This window comes from Nomascus leucogenys, chromosome 6 (genome assembly GCF_006542625.1).
Source record: "Nomascus leucogenys isolate Asia chromosome 6, Asia_NLE_v1, whole genome shotgun sequence".
Taxonomy (NCBI): Eukaryota; Metazoa; Chordata; class Mammalia; order Primates; family Hylobatidae; genus Nomascus; species Nomascus leucogenys.
The window spans coordinates 99,559,663-99,573,311 of record NC_044386.1 but is presented as its reverse complement, the minus strand read 5'-3'; the positions used below and the strand labels follow the sequence as shown (position 1 = coordinate 99,573,311).

General features: G+C 38.9%; 1 protein-coding gene across 6 annotated transcripts in view; it reads right to left on the bottom strand.

Annotated features, from left to right (window-relative positions):
• ZFAND6 (zinc finger AN1-type containing 6) overlaps positions 1–13,649 on the bottom strand; it is a 77,418-nt gene that overhangs the window by 33,540 nt on the left and 30,229 nt on the right. For 3 of the 6 annotated variants that reach the window (XM_003275407.3, XM_030814889.1, XM_003275409.3), the window contains exon 2: positions 6,500–6,662. The exons of the other annotated variants lie outside the window; for them this stretch is intronic. The gene's annotated coding sequence lies outside the window, so the exon portion shown is untranslated. The remainder of the gene's footprint in view (positions 1–6,499; positions 6,663–13,649) is intronic. 6 annotated transcript variants of the gene reach the window in all.

The following is a 13,649-nucleotide window of genomic DNA, read 5'->3' as shown; positions in this document are numbered from 1 at the left end:
TCCTCTCAAAAGTTTATAAAATGATGTATCAATTACTCTGGATAACTGGCAACAAAAATTTACTATGTGCTTAAGCTCAATATTTATAACTGTAAAGGAGGGATAAAAGCAAGTACGTGGTCTACCAGGGGAGACTTCTGTGTGCCTAGGCTATAGGATAGTAGGAAATGATCTTAGTGCTGTTCACTAAATACTGTTTTTTATATAAATTGCTCTGAAAAGAATTCACGATGACTTTAAAAATGCATGCTGTATGATATCAAATGTAAGCAAAAATAGTCAATCCAAGGAAAAATGGTTAAAAAAATAAGTTAGAAATACTGTCAATAAATAAAATGTATGCCCATAAAGGCCTATTTGCTAATTGGAAGCCATTCGACTCTATTCTTTCAAGGAGCTAATGCAAAGAAGAATATGACTACTTAAGAAAAACTAAATGAGTGACTCAAGAAAAGTACAATGAAATATTACCCCAGATAACGTAAGAGGATTTCATCTATAGTTTACAAGTAAAACACAACATGATATGGTCAATAGTATCTGAAAAGTAAAATATAAGTTTCTGGGATGGATGGATGGATGGATGGATGGATGGACTGACTGATTTGAGACAGGGTCTCACTCTGTCTCCCAGGCTGGAGTGCAGTGGCACGATCTCAGCTCACTGCAACCTCTACCTCCCAGGATCAAGTGATTCTCCTGCCTCAGCCTCCCAAGTAGCTGGGATTACAGGTGTGCACCACCATACCTGGCTAATTTTTGTATTTTTAGAAGAGACGGGGTTTCACCATATTGGCCAGGCTGGTCTTGAACTCCTGACCTCAAATGATCCACTCGCCTCAGCCTCCCAAAGTGCTGGGATTACAAGGCGTGAGCCACCCACCCAGCCTCTGGATTTTTAGTTATGATATAAATCAATAGTCTCATGGCCACCTTCAGTTAACAGCCAGTCTTCATGGAGCCAGAGTTAAAAATAAAATCCACCCAGGGGTGGTGGCTCACGTGTGTAATCTCAACATTCTCGGAGGCCAAGGTGAGAGGATTGCTTGAGACCAGGAGTTCAAGACCAGCCTGGACAACATACTGAGATCCCTGTCTCCACAGAGAATAAGAAAATTATCTGGGTGTGGTGGTGCACACCTGTGGTCCCAGCTACTCAGGAGGCTATGGTACGAGTACCATCTGAGCCTAGGAAATTGAGGCTGCAGTGAGCTGAGATCACACCACTGCACCCCTGCATAGGCGACACAGCAAGACTCTTGCTTCTTAAAAAAACAATAATAATAATGAACTTATCATTCAGGCAATCCTTCATAAAGTTTATTTCTCCTAAGTGTGTGCTTTTGTTGCTGAGGCAGAGGAAAAGGGTAGAGAGAAAGCAGATTGAGAAGGCAGAATGGGTTACAAATTTCTGCTTCAAATAGAATAGTTCATTTTTGGTGTTTTCACATACCTGGTTTCTGCAAAAGATTTCAATTAAATAAAGGGGTTCAAATGGCTAAAAAATGTCGACACTTTAAGTTCTTGATTAAGAGCAAATTTAACAATGCTCGACAGTAAGCCAATCTGAGGTAGGGCTGATATACTACACCATGAACACTTTAGAGCAGATCTAGGCTGCTAGTTATAAGAGTTAAATTTCAGTCAGGCAGCTACCCCACTTTGAATTGAGATGTTCTGAGTGAATATCCACAAGTCACCAATTAATCCTACTGAATTCTCCAAATTTTTTCCCTAAATTAAAAAAATCAGGTCAGAAAAACTATATAATTAGGTATGTATTAGAGTAAGTGCTCACTGAAAATGTCTACTCACTATTATGTACTAGGCCCTGGGCTAAGCACTTTATATAGATTATCTGACTTAGGCCTCACCAAATCTGTATAAGGGAGGTAACATTCTCACACACGTTCCTTTGCAATCAGTTAAAGAAACTGAAGTTACACATGCCATTCACTGCCTCCCTACTAACATTCCCTTCTAAGACAATCTGTATACCTATAAATCAGCTCTTGCTGCCCTTTTAGTACCATGGGATAAACCCTCCAGACAAGCTAATTAGACCTGGATGAACACTGACCCAATGAACCTATCTAAAGTCATGGATGGAGGTGGGGAGGAGACAGAAAAGCACACACATAAAAAGTACCAAGGCTACATACTTGCAATTCAATTACATATGATTTTCCAAAGATTTTTAAAATAATCCTTTTTTCTTTCCTTAGTTAGAATGGATTTCTATTTCCATGTGTTCTGGTCCCTGATTAGAATCCAGTAAACAGTGATTTCTTTTAGAACATTAACATTAATACCTTGTTCCTATCCTTTGGTATCTCCCCTAACACCTACACTATTTCTAATCACAAAGTAAAAGTGATTATCAGTGCTGAAATCTAGACTACTTTTAACCTTTAGTGGAATCATCTCAAACAGATAAATTTATCTCACAATAAAACCACTAACTGAAACCTAGTCCTTCCTGAAAGACTCTAAATTAATGTGCCACCCATAACATTGCTAGTCTTCAAAGGTGCTTCTAGATAAGAAATCTACTAGCATTTAAATGTAAAAATTAGTTTTCATCTCCATATCGCATATAAACAGATGGCTCACTTTAATCTGAGAAGCAGTCACTGACAGACTTCAATACTTGCAACATTGCTTGACTCAGCTGTCAATACCTTTACTCAAAAATAACTGCAAGGCTGGGGGCGAGAGCTCACACCTGTAATCCTAGCGCTTTGGGAGGCCGAGGTGGGTGGATCACTTGAGGTCAGGAGTTTGAGACCAGCCTGACCAACATGGTAAAACTTTGTCTCTACTAAAAGTGCAAAATTAGTTGGGTGCGGTGGCACATGCCTGTAATCCCAGCTACTTGGGAGGGTGAGGCAGGAGAATTGTGCCACTGCACTCCAGCCTCGGCAACAAGAGTGAAACTCCATCTCAAAAATAAAAATGAAAAATAAAAATAATTACACTATAATAAATATTATAAATTGTTTAAAAATCACTTTATGGCCGGGTGTGGTGGCTCATGCTTATAATCCCAGCACTTTGGGAGGCCGAAACAGGTGGATCACGAGGTCAGGAGATCAAGACCATCCTGGCTAACATGGTAAAACCCCGTGTCTACTAAAAAATACAAAAAATTAGCTGGGCGTGGTGGCGGGCGTAGCTGTAGTCCCAGCTACCCGGGAGGCTGAGGCAGGAGAAGGGCATGAACCCAGGAGGCAGAGCTTGCAGCGAGCCGAGATCACACCACTGCACTCCAGCCTGGGCCACAGAGCAAGACTCCATTTCAAAAAAAAAAAAAAAGAATCACTTTACATAAAACCCGGAGAGAATACACCTAACCTTCACCAAGATTCTTGAAGAAATATTTTTAGCTTCCTCTTCTCTTTCTTGGTGGAGTTATATCTGATGCAAGAACCAATCTTTCATATTCCAGACAAAGAGAATTGTGTAATCAATAAATGTCATGTTTAATGCAAATACATTACCTAGTAAAACCAACTATCTAGAACAGTGTTGTCCAACATAGTAGCCATCAGTCACACGTACCTACTGAGAATGTGAAATGGGGCTAATGCATACAGCAGATTGAGACAGGAAGGCAGGGGAGTAAAGATTTTTTCTTTTTTTTCTTTGAGACAGAGTCTTGCCTTGTCGCCCAGGCTGGAGTGCAATGGCATATGCAACCTCTGCCTCCCGGGTTCAAGCGATTCTCCTGCCTCAGCCTCCCAAGTAGCTTTGATGACAGGTGCCAGCCACCATGCCTGGCTAATTTTTTGTATCTTTAGTAGAGATGGAGGTTTCATTATGTTGGCCAGGCTGGTCTTGAACTCCTTGACCTTATGATCCACCCGCCTTGGCCTCCCAAAGTGCTGGGATTACAGGTGTGAGCCACCACGCCCAGCCGGGAGTAAAGGTTTCTATTCTGCCCTTCTGGAGATGTTTCTTATGATACGTTAATTGAAAATATCCTACTTTGTAATGTTCAAATTCTTAATCCTAAAGCCTTAAAATCTATTATTTTGAGCATTTATAATATGCTACCTAGTATTCCTCCTCTCAAAGAACAGGTTTAATAATGATAATAATTTGCAAGCATTGATGATTCACTCAACCTCACAATATCCCACCAGGTAGCAAATTATAACTGTATCTATTTTACAGATTACACAACTGAGGCCCAGGAAGGTTTAAGTAATTTGCTCAGTATCACAGACATGTTAGAAGGGACTGCTAGGATCTGAACTCAGGCAGCCAGACTCTATAGCCTGTGTACATGACCATGTTACATGGCCTTATATAGCCCAAAAACTTCATTTTGATATACTGCATTATATAACAGTAAAAGAAGCTCAAATACATTTACAAATCTAAGCAAAACCAAATGATAGAATTGGGTACAGGATCAATGAGAAGCCTACACTATGGTGGTAAGGTAAAGGGTAGAGCAAGGAAGAGGGAATAAAGTAGACGAGTTATGGTGCTCACATATTCCTACATGTACTTTCTATCCCAGTAAAGTTAATTAGCTTCTAACTTTACCCCCTTGAGAGAAGAGTAATATAGAACAGAACACAGAGAATCAGAGAGATAAAAAGAAATGTGGGACCAATTTACTATCATACAATTTCCCCCAAACCCTCTACAGTGATAAAACAACTCTCTTCCCTATTATGTGTTCTCTCCTAATCTCATTTTAAAAATCAAAGTTTCATTAGTATGTTCCAAAGGCTCCTCTCACCTTGAATTTTCCTTATTTTTAACACTAATTAAAAAAGAGGAGGGAAGGGTGTTGAAGTACTGTTCACAGAATAGCACCACCAAATTAAACTTGGCTTTTCAAGGGAAATGCCAAATGGCTGTAAATTAAGAATTAGATTTCGTATTACAGACCCTAAAACTGCATTAAAGTGAGGCTTGTCATCATTAAACAAGATTATAAATATTTCTTCTCTAGAAATACTGAAAGATTAGGAACTAGATAACCTCTGGAGATTTACACAGTGCTATATATCTACTGACCAATATAGAAAAGAAAATAATGGGGCAAAGTGAAACCTTTGGGTTTTTCACTAGTTTTGAATGCAGCAAAATGTATCTCTCCATTTCTGCCACGTATCCTTTGACCACTTTCATTATGAATATCCATATTCGGCCGCGCAAGGTGGCTCACACTGGTCATCTCAGCAGTTTGGGAGGCCAAGGCAGGCAGATCACTGGAGGTCAGGAGTTTGAGACCAGACTGGCCAACGTGGTGAAACCCCACCTCTAAAGTACAAAAATTAGCCGGGCATGGTGGCACATGCCTGTAGTCCCAGCTGCTCAGGAGGCTGAGACAGGAGAATTACTTGAACTTGGTAGGTGGAGGATGCAGTGAGCAGAAATTGTGCCACTGCCTCCAGCCTGGGCGACAGAGTGAGACTCCGTATCAAAAAAAAAAAAAAAAAAAAAGGATATCCATATTCAATGTGTATTCTTCACGTTTTCTAAATGTTTTCCCATTCACTGATTCTAAAGATAGCCCATTTTGATTTTCCTTCAGTCAACACATTTGTGTTATGAAAGAGAAAGTAATTTCATTTTAGTGCATACACTGCGTAACATTCCTTCTACTCCATGCCTCAGTGAACAGTTAACAAGATTTTATAAGTCTCTGTCTACATGCTCATCATTTTGCTCAATACAATGCTGTATATTTTAATCACTCCAACTGTACAAACAATGTATTCTTCTAAAGAGAGAGAAAAAACATCCAATTAAGAGTCTCACTCCTAAATCCATAAAGAAAAAGTGGGGGGAGGAGGGTAGAAAAAAAAACAGACACCACCCCACCATAGATTCTTAAGGTGTTAACTTTAACACCTTAAAGGAAGGAAAAGGAGAATTTTTTTCTTCCATAGGCATTTCTATTATTCAAAGTACTTTTAAAAATAAAATTGGCAAATTTAAAAAACTTTCAACTGCATTTAGGGAACAAGGGTGCTTGTGTTTTGATATACTCTTTGATTAAATAAAGTTATTTTTTAAAATATTAGCTTTTAAAATTATTATAATTTAAATTAGTATTTCCAGAAGCAATTTTCTATATTAATATCAAACATTATAATCCCAAGTAATTTTTTTATGGTTGTGTGGTCAAAATATTAACTTTAAACGGCTGAAATCAACTGCAAAATAAACAGCAATCTAAAGAATTACAATCTTTTGCTTCACAATGATAAATTAGTAATGCAGATTCCAATGCTTGTAATAATTCTGAAAAAAGATGCGTAGTCACTAATAACATTAGTTATGTTATTGCACAAATTATTATATAAATAAAAATCTACCACCCACTCCACCCTCAGTATCCTACCCACCAGAAAAAATACACCCTAAAAATGTCTCATCATGACTTAGGTCTATCTTCAAGCATTCTAAATTAAAAAAAAAAAATTAAGTTACTATGCCCAATTACATAGGGTTACAGGCTTAAGTCTCTACTCACACAGTTGAGGTTGATGAGCAAACAGCTGTCCTGTATCTTGAGACAGACATTAGCTTTCTGCCTTCCCTATCCTCATAAGCAGCTACTTAAAAGTTTTGAGTTTTATGCAAGAAAACATTTTAAAGCCTTCTGTGTTTTACTGCAGCAGACTTCAGATTCATTCCTGTAACACATTTAACATGAAACAGAGTTGAGACATATAAAATTTATGTACCACATTTTAATCACCTAAAATTTTAAGGAGTGCTTTCACTACTATAGCTAGGTTAAAAGGGTGGCTAAAGAAAAAGTGAAAAATAAAAACATTCCAATTGGTATTTGACATTATTAACAATATGCATATAACTAATCCATAGATTTTCTATACCTGGCCACAGACTAGGTGAGTAAGGATTACTTTATATTATCATTTTATCCAAGTAAGCAAAAGTAGGTATTTTTCTGTTTTCCTTAAGTCTGGCTAATTTATTTTGAACAAACAGCTACCAACTAAAGAACACTTTTACCAAAAGTCAGTGGAATGCCTTTAGAGTCTCAAGTACACATGTCATAGCACCGGACTAGGGAGAATGTGATTGTTTTGTGACAGCAGGAGGAGCCATGTTGCTGACATTTTCTATGGTTTATAGCACATTTCTTGACAGATTCAAATTTCCACAGTACCATTATCGCTACAGGTTAATCAAGCGTTAGAAGCCTTGCCTAGACAATAAAACCTTGTTCCCACAAAAAAAAATTATCCTACTAACCTGAACTTTCAAAATACCAAAAATACAGAAGGTCTGTAAATTAGGAACTAACTACAAGATAAAAATCTTTGTTTCTAAACAACCCCATCAAAAAGTGGGCAGAGGACATGAACAGACACTTCTCAAAAGAAGACATTTATGAAGCCAGAAAACACATGAAAAAATGCTCATCATCACTGGCCATCAGAGAAATGCAAATCAAAACGACAGTGAGATACCATCTCACACCAGTTAGAATGGCCATCATTAAAAAATCAGGAAACAACAGGTGCTGGAGAGGATGTGGAGAAATAGGAACACTTTGACACTGTTGGTGGGACTGTAAACTAGTTCAACCATTGTGGAAGTCAGTGTGGCGACTCCTCAGGGATCTCGAACTAGAAATACCATTTGACCCAGCCATCCCATTACTGGGTATATACCCAAAGGACTATAAATCATGCTGCTATAAAGACACATGCACACGTATGTTTATTGCGGCACTATTCACAATAGCAAAGAGTTGGAACCAACCCAAATGTCCAACAACGATAGACTGGATTAAGAAAATGTGGCACATATACACCATGGAATACTATGCAGCCATAAAAAATGATGAGTTCGTGTCCTTTGTAGGGACATGGATGAAACTGGAAAACATCATTCTCAGTAAACTATCGCAAGGACAAAAAACCAAACACCGCATGTTCTCTCTCATAGGTGGGAATTGAACAATGAGAACTCATGGACACAGGAAGGGGAACATCACACTCTGGGGACTGTTGTGGGGTGGGGGGAGGGGGGAGGGACAGCATTAGGAGATACACCTAATGCTAAATGACGAGATAATGGGTGCAGGAAATCAACATGGCACATGGATACATATGTAACAAACCTGCACATTGTGCACATGTACCCTAAAACCCTAAAGTATAATAAAAAAAAATAAATAAAATAAAATAAAATAAAATAAAACAACAACAACAACAACAAAAATCTTTGTTTCTCCATCCCAGTAGCAAATATGTATTACACAGGCAGTCATAATGACAGTCTGCACTGCAGAAATAAATCTGTTTTTTTAATTAATTAATTTATTTATTTATTTAAGACAGAGTTTTGTTCTTGTTGCCCAGGCTGGAGTGCAATGGTGTGATCTTGGCTCACTGCAACCTCTGCCTCCCAGGTTCAAGAGATTCTCCTGCCTCAGCCACCTGAGTAGCTGGGACTACAGGCATCCAACCATCTCGCCTGGCTAATTTTTGTATTTTTTGTAGAGACAGAGTTTCACCACATCGGCAGGGCAGGTCTCAAATTCCTGACCTCAGGTGATCCACCTGTCTTGGCTTCCCAAAGTGCTGGGATTACAGGCATGAGCCACTGCACCAGGCCAAAAGGTTTAATTTTTTAAAAAATTTATATTGCTAGATAAAAAGTGCCATTTAAAAATCTGACACATGCCGGACACAGTGGCTCACGCCTATAATCCCAGTACTTTGGGAGGCCGAGGCAGGCAGATCACCTGAGGTCAGGAGTTCATGACCAGCCTGGCCAACATGGTGAAACCCTGTCTCTACTAATAATACAAAAATTAGCAGGGTGTGGTGGCGCGTGCCTGTAATCCCAGCTACTAGAGGGGCTGAGGCAGGAGGATCGCTTGAACCTGGGAGGTGGAGGTTGCAGTGTGCCGAGATCATGCCACTGCACTCCAGCCTGGGCAACAGAGGGAAACACCGTCTCAAAAAAAAAAAAAAAATCTAACACATTATATCTAAACTTTAATGTATAACAGCATCGGAAAGCCACAATACAGAGATAGATTCTAGGCTTTGTGTTTCAATGCATTTCCTATTCACCTGCATTTTTTAATACAACTGTAAGTAAACTTCAAGCAAAATATGTACACTTCAATTAAAACATCCTAGAATACTCAGATAACTACTTTTCCCCTATATGTACACTGGGCTAATATGTATATTGGCCTAAATTTCTATAGTAAATTTTAGGAAAAACTTAAAGATGTCATGAACATAGTAAATGTACTGTTTATATTAGCAACATAATTCAAAAACACCACAAGAAATAGCATCCAAACACTCCAATTTCATAGGCTAATTTTAAAACTATTAATTAATGCTGAAATATTTAACATTTGCTATGCTATAAGAGATGACTTGACGTTTTAGGGTTTATTCAAAATAACTCAAATGTTTCTCTATAATCGACTTATATTGTACATATGAATATTTTAAAAATAATTCAAAATCTCTTAAGGGTTGTATGAAAGGTATTCTATCATAATAAGTTAAAATGTTTGTCCAAGAGTCTAACTTTGCTTCAGTAGAACTGATTAAAACTCTGATTTCACCACAGGCTTAAATGAGTCTGCAGTACAACGGCTAAAACATAAACTGTACCAATCTTGGGCTACAAAACAGAAGCATGCTTTCTGTATAATAATAATTTACATTTTATAGGTGTTTACGATATAACAGACACCACTGAGAGTTTTACATGCACGCTTAATCTTCATTCCATCCTTAAAAGTCAGGTGCTACTATTACCAACTCTTTACAGATGACAAAACAGGTTTGGAGATGTTAGGAACTGGTTCAAGATCACAGAGCTAGTTAAGTGGCAGAGCTAGGACCTGAAGCCAAATCTATTTGTCTCCAAAACATGGTGTTCTTCAGCATAAAGCTAGATTACAGGCAAACAGTGATCCACTGTACTGATAGATCAAACTGTATCTGGAATTAGTATCCAGATTCGGTTACCATATGTTAAGTGTGATACTGATGAATGAACGTTATCAGAAAACCAACAGGATGGTTATAAATTCAGGAAAGTCATCTCTTACAAGAAGTGACTATATGAAATTAAAGCAAGTAACCTAGCGAAAAGACAAAAAAGAACACATTTTGAAGGGCAGTTAGAGAGACACAAAAAAAGCAGGCTCATCTCATGTGGTATAGAGTACAGAACTTGAAACAGTGTATAGAAGTCTCAGGAGACATTCTTGTTCAACACAAAGCACTTTATAATGCTAAAGAATCCAACAGCTCAAAGCGGTTCCTACTATAGTACTGAGCTCCTACAATTAAATACCTAAACCCGGTTAAATATCTAAACCCAATTAAATATCTGAATTATTACCATCATAGTAATAACTTGATTTAGACAAAGTTACCAAAGAATGTTAAAACTCTTTGTGAATGAAAGTTTGATGAGGACTGGTATATATTGAGTCTAATAGTGTCTTCCCACAAATTATGTATTACAGAAGGAAAAATATTAACTTAAGTAGAGGAACCTGGCAGGTATCACATTAACCTAAAGATCTAAGTAAGTATCACTGATAAGGGAACAAGTGGACATGTGCCTCCTAATATGATGCACTGAAAAGCACACAAGTAACATTCCTGCCAAAACCACATTCCTAAATTTTATCATGAGAACACATTAGATACATCCAAATTAAGGGAGATTCTACAAATAAATGGTCTGTCACTCTCTTCAAAAATGTCAACGTCATTAAAGACAAAGGCTGAAGAAATGTTCCTGATTAAAGGAGAATAAAGAGATGTGGCAACTAAACGCAATGAATGATTATGGGTTGGATTCTGGACAGGAAAAAAAAACCATTAAAGAATGATTATTGGGCTCACGCCTGTAATGCCAGCACTCTGGAAGGCCGAGGCAGGTGGATTACCTGAGGTCAGGAGCTCGAGACCAGCCTGGCCAACATAGCGAAACCCCATCTCTACTAAAAATACAAAAACGAGCCGGGCGTGGCGGCACGCTTGTAATCCTTGCTATTCGGGAGACTGAGGCAGGAGAATCATTTGAACCCGGGAGGCGGAGGTTGCAGTGAGCCACTGCACTCCAGCCTGGGATACAAGAGCAAAACCCCATCTCACACACAAAAGAAAAAAAAAATTAATGGGAAAACTAGTAAAATGTGAATGTGGACTGTGTATTAGATAACTGCGCATTTCCTTAATTTAATAACTGTAACGTAGTTATACAAGAGAAGGTCCTTGTTGTTAGAAACTATACATTGAAATATTACATGGTGAAGGAACATGATGTAAGCAACTTAATCCCAAAAGATTCGGAAAAAAATAATACGGCAGAGAATGAATAAGTAAATAGCACAAAATGTTAACAATGGGTTAATCTTACTAAGAGGTCCAGGGACCAGTTTTGTGGAAGACACATTTTCCGTGTGTGTTTTTGGGGTGGGGGGTGGGGGTGGGAGGGATGATTTCAGGATGCAACTGTTCCACCTCAGATCATCAGGCCTTAGGTTCTCATAAGCAGTGTGTAACCTAGATCCCCCATGAGCAGTTCTCAAGAGGGTTCGCACTCCCATGAGAATCCAGTGTTGCTGATCTGACAGGAGGAGAAGCTCAAGTGGTAATGCCAGCTCCCATGCGCTCACCTACTGTGTAGCCAGGTTTCTAATAGGCCACAGACTAGTACCAGGCCTAGTCCAGTTGGCAGCCCAGGGACTGGGATAGGAAATACATGTATATTTTAACCTTCCATAAATTTGAATTATTGCAAAATAAAACCTGGTAAACATTTGAACCTGATGTTCCAAGGATTCTAAATACCTAGAAGAACCAGATTCCCTATCTTGTTTCCACACACAAACTCCATCCAATCCAACAGCAGTTTAAACTGATTTTTGATGATTGAGTTATAATAAATAGTGCTCCAGTTTAAAATACCAAATATAAGTGCCAAGTGACATGCACCTTTCCACTGATAAGGTATGACTCACAGATCTAAGTCAGGTGAATGTCTACCTCCTCCCAATCTTGTTATTCTACTGCACCCTTCCCAAAACTACACTGGAATTAAAGAACAGAGACAAGAATTCTCCAATAAAGCACTGCTATTCTTCCACTGAGAAGGCAGTAGCAAGTGTGTCTCCTTGCTAAAAACTCCAAATTAAGTTATCTAACTATTTATTTATTTATTTTGAAACAAAGTTTTTCTCTTGTTGCCCAGGCTGGAGTGCAATGACGCAATCTCGGCTCACTGCAACCTCCGCCTTCTGGGTTCAAGCGATTCTCCTGCCTCAGTCTCCCGAGTAGCTGGGATTACAGGCATGTGCCACCACGCCCGGCTAATTCTGTATTTTTAGTAGAGATGGAGTTTCACCATGTTGGTCAGGCTGGTCTCGAACTCCTGACCTCAGGTGATCCGCCTGCTTCAGCCTCCCAAAGTGGTGGGATTACAGGCGTGAGCCACCGTGGCCAGCCCAAATTAAGTTATTTTCTGATTATACCAGGTAGCAAAACAGAACCAAATCGAGAGTGATCAATAATATATATGGAAAGTATTTTTAAAAACCTCTCACTCTAAACAAAACTCTAATGCCAATTAAAAGCTGGCAAAGTACACTACATATTCACTACAGAGCACCTGGCAAAAGAGTCCAGAATGTTAATTACTGAGACTAACATACAAATGGTTAATACACAAACATTTCAATGGCAAAAAAAAAAAAAAATGAAGAACAGAAAGAGGGAAGGAAAAAGAAAACAAGCAGAATATGAATGATTAAAGAAAACATGCAAGAAGAAATAATGATGGCTACACATCACCACATTATTTTGAGTTCTTCTCCAATGATTAGACAGATTTTTCTTCCAAACATTTTATCTTCCACTGTTGTCCACCTCATCTACTATAAAACGTAAGACTGCAAGAAATGTTAAGAACTGTTAAGAGCACAGCTTTGACTGCATCTTGTGATGATACTTTTTTTTTTTTTTTTTTAACTTGTTGAGCGGCCCCAAACAGCAGTCTACCAGGAAATTCTCACAAACAATTCACATTGGAAAGGAGTGGAGCGTCAGAACACATCACCTAATTCACATCACCTAATTCCAACAGCCTTCCAAACCCTTCCAACTCTGGGAAGAATGAAATGAATTATTTTAGCTTCCTATACTAATCTAGATACTCCTACATCAGGTATCAGCAACCTATGGCACAATTGTTTTTTTTCTTTGAGACGGAGTCTCGCTCTGTCACCCAGACTGGAGTGCAATGGCGCGATCTTGGCTCACTGCAACCTCCGCCTCCTGGGTTCAAACGATTCTCCTGCCTCAGCCTCCTGAGTAGCTGGGATTACAGACGTGCACCACCACGCAAGGCTAATATTTGTATTTTTAGTAGAGATGGGGTTTCACCATGTTGGTTAGGCTGGTCTTGAACTCCTGACCTCATGATCCATGATCCACCCACCTCGGCCTCCTAAAGTGCTAGGATTACAAGCATGAGCCACTGCGCTCAGCCTGCCCAGCCAGCACAGTATTTACTGGTAGTTTAGCTAATTCCAGGCCTTGGGCCCTGTTGCTAAGCTGTGGCCTTCTTTCAGTCTCTAAGCTGTGGCCTTCTTTCAG